This window comes from Eurosta solidaginis, chromosome 4, assembly GCF_040869045.1.
Source record: "Eurosta solidaginis isolate ZX-2024a chromosome 4, ASM4086904v1, whole genome shotgun sequence".
In the NCBI taxonomy this organism is placed as follows: domain Eukaryota; kingdom Metazoa; phylum Arthropoda; class Insecta; order Diptera; family Tephritidae; genus Eurosta; species Eurosta solidaginis.
In genome coordinates this window covers 202128836-202133028 of record NC_090322.1, presented here as the reverse complement: position 1 = coordinate 202133028, position 4193 = coordinate 202128836, and positions in this window count along the sequence as shown.

The following is a 4193-nucleotide window of genomic DNA, read 5'->3' as shown; positions in this document are numbered from 1 at the left end:
TTATGCCGTTACGGATTACCGTTATGCGAACAAAGTTAATATACTCTGTGAGCTCTGCTCAGCTGAGTATAATAAAGTTGCTCATACGCCCTGGTGCACAGATGTGCCTGATTTTGGCATTCGCATACTTACATTCTATTCCCGGAAGTTTCAATATTTTAAGCTTCAGCCCATTTTCTGCTATGGCTGCATGACCGTTCGTTAAATGAATTTTCTGAATAATAACGGCATTTTTGAATGAAAAAGAGTACCGCCCATCCACAAACCAAATTGAAGGCGCACTTATCTTAAAGCAAGTTAGCTTTTTAAACGACGCGAATTGTTACAAATGCTTGGCCTAAACCTCCCCGGAATTATATCATTTCCGTTTGGCTTTCTTGATAAAGAGGAATACCTCTGCAATGCTTTACCAGTGGCACTTGAAATGTCAAATCGACTCTGGAATAATTAATTAGCTGATTGTCGAGTGCAGAACTGTAGTTATTGGAGTGGGAGGAGCCACGGATCGAATAAAGGGCGGGTACGCACGCCACAGGTGCGTGCCCTTTTATCCCACTTCATGATCGTCAGGGGGTTGCCAAGTGTTGGTCAGTAGCCTGCAAATTCTTGTTAGGGGTAAGTTTCCGAATACTCTAAAGGATTATAGCTGTAAAAAAATTGTCACCGCAGGGGCTGTAGTCGTCTTCATAATAGTAATCGTAAAAGTAATCACTACCTTCGATGTTTCCTATTACCGTAACAATTACTATATCGATTGTGTAACCACACTCGGCTTAAAATATAAACATATCCTAGACGATAACCACAACGCCAACCGTTAATCCTACCATACCTGTGACCAGGCCCGTCGAGAGGGAAGAGGGGGATTTGTTTTAATTCAGGAGAGTCTTTAGTTTTCCATGTGCAAATTTTAAGTCGAATTTGAAAAGCAAGAAATATTGATAATGAGTTTTTGGCTGGGCCTGAGGAGACAATAAAAACATCAAACAAAAATTCATATTTACATGAATCCGAAATCGTAAGATTTTCGTGGTGGCACTGATGAAGGTTCACCTGCAAAAAGTCTTCCAACAATACTACCAACTCTGTATTAAAATCCAGATTATTTAAACGATTTCGATATCGGTACCGTGAGTAATGAGTTTTCGCGATCTGAAGAAGTCAACGAAATAATTCGTCGAGGTCATCAAAAATGCCCCGTTATTTTTCCACGTGATTGTCATGACGAGGCAGTTCCTACCTCGTTGTTCAACAGAATCTTGCCAAATGGAGAGAAAGTGGAGCGTGACTGGTTAGTGTGGAGTGCCAGTAGCAATGCTTTTTATTGCCTACCATGTCGTCTGTTAAACACAAATACTTTAAATCAACCTAAAATTTGTTGTGCGGATACTCGAAATTCCAAGTATGGAAGAAGCTATACGATAAATTGCTATCACACGAAAATACTCAAGAACACATTACATGTTATATTCAATGGCGATCGTTACAAAATCTAATTCGAAAGAGGCTACAATTGATACACTTACAAATGAACAGGTAATCACTGAAACTCAAAAGTGGAAAGAGATATAGAATTTTGTACACTATTTTATTTTTGGGTGAAAGAGGTCTAGCTTTCAAGGGGAAGGTATATATCTTGGTGAACGAAAGGATGAACATTTTTTGGGTATCTAAGATCTTATAAGCCATTATGATCCTATACTTAGAGATCATTTGAAGAAAGTTAGGATTTCAAAACAGCAGCACAGACGTTTACAAGTTCACTATCTTTCTCCAGACATTCAGAACGAGTTTATAGAAATTTGTGCAAAGCACGTGAGGGAAACTATATTAGATCAAGGCAAGAAAGCCAAGTATTTTGCTATTATCGTTGATGCTATGCCTGATGCTAGTCACGTTGACTACGTTCAACGCTACCCTAACTCCATTTCAATTCGAAAGCAACAAATTTTACAATTCAAAAACGGTTTTTGGCTTTCGTGAATTGTAAGCAAAAAACTGGTCAGAAAATCGCTGATATAATTTCGCATACTCTAGGTAAACATGAAATCCCATTAAAAGATTGTGGTGCACAAGGGTATGATAACGGCGCCAATATGAAAGGAGCTTACAACGGAGTACCACCTCACATTCTCAACAAAAGCTCGAATGCTGATTACTCGCCTTGTACAGCCCACAGTCTCAGTTTATGTGGTGTTGATGCTGCAAAATGTTGTACGGCTGCAATTATTTTCTTCGGAGTTGTACAAAAATATTTTACTATTTTCAGCAGCACTCCACAACGATGGGACATCCTCAAAAAACAAAAAAAAAAATGTTCTGAGCTCTCTTTAGACAAAAGCCAAATTTGACTGCGCAAGCATTCGAAGATGTTATCGGCATTCTCAAGTACATGTATCTTGCTGTCCTCAATTTGGTTCAAAAGACTGACTACCATTAATGAAAGAAACGTGGTCCTACAAGCTAGAGACGCCAGCATAGATGTTGTGGTCCGACATCTAGATGCCTTATTAGCTGATATGAAGTTGGTCAGGAACCAATGGGGTACAATTCTAAACGAATGGAAAACAATTGCTATTCATTTGAACATCTCGCCCAAGTTTCGGGACATTCGAAACAGAAAACCCAAAACACGTTCTGAAGATAATTTAAATGTGATGATTACGGATGATCCAGAGTCTGGTTTCAAAAACAATACATTTCTGGTGATCGTTGATTCGATAATCATAGGCATTACTGAACGATTTTCAGCTATGAGAAATTTGAGCGAGACGTTTTCCTTTTTGTGGCAATTTGAAGACATGGCTGGAACTACTGTTCGGGCGAGCGCTGCAAAATTTTTCGATAAATACAAATCGGACTTTCTCAAAACTTAGAATGTGAAATAATTCACCTGAAACACATTTACGAAGCAAATTTGTATAAAGTAATATCACCATTGGAATTGCTAAATGCCATATATATTCAAAATCTGTATACAACTTTCCCCAACATTTGTGTTGCTTTACCTATCTTTTGCACTATACATGCCACTGTAGCCAGTGCAGAACGTTCCCTCAGCGTCCTTTCAAGAATCAAAAACTTTCATAGATCGTGTTCATCTCAAGAGCGAGTTTCAGGACTTGCCACGATTTGTGTTGAATCTGTTTTTGCAAGACAGTTAAATTTTGATATTGTTATAAAAAATTTTGCAGCGAGAAAAGCAAAAAAATATCCGATTGATATCCGATTCTTCTATATTGAATAATTAACATTTATAATCATCACTAAATTTATCAGAAATGTATTAAAATGTTACCAAATAACTAGAACAGATTATTTGAAACAATATGTGGCTGTTAAAAGAGAATTTTATTTCTACGTTACAATAAAATAGTATAAAGAGTAAATATTCTGTGTTAATTTTATTGTCAGCTCTTCGTCCAAAAATCATTTAGTTGATATGGCAAATATATTTTTTTTTTGTTTTTGATGTACTCAATCAATAATGATTCATGAATGAGACGTCATTAATTCAAACTAATCAAATGTATTACGGAGTTTTTTTTATAGGGGGCCCGTAAGTTGTTTAATCCCGGGCCCGGATTTTCTCTCTACGGCCCTGCCTGTAACCGATAAACTAAAATAGTAGCGATATCAGAAACACTAACGTAACAGTAACAAGGCCATCCAATTTCAACGAAGGCACGTATGATAAATAGATTTTAGCTCATCATTTTCGATGATGATATGATACGAAAATATATTCTGCAATCATTCTGGTACACATTTTAGTCTATGTACCAGATATGGGTTCACATATGTAACCAAATCTCATTCACAAACCACCTACAAATCTTTACAAAACTAACGCTGTTGCTCTTATAGCGATAAAGATACTTTCCGAAAGTTTTGAGTAGTGCTATCGAGGTTGATGATCCTTTGTCGGATATAGATTCGGTAACAAGCACCATTAAGGTACAGGCCCAACTATCTCGGGAAAGATTTAATGTGACGGCATTGATCCTGCTAGGCCATCCTGTCCACCACCCCCTATTTCCATGAGAACTTGGGGTCGCCAGAGCCTCGGTTGCTAAAGAAACAGTATTCGCCGCGGGTAGGTGAGGTTGACAATTTCGTTTGGAGAAATTATAAATTGCGCTGGCTGCTCTTTGAAAGGGTTGCGCTTCACAACTCATTGAATGTTTGCATTG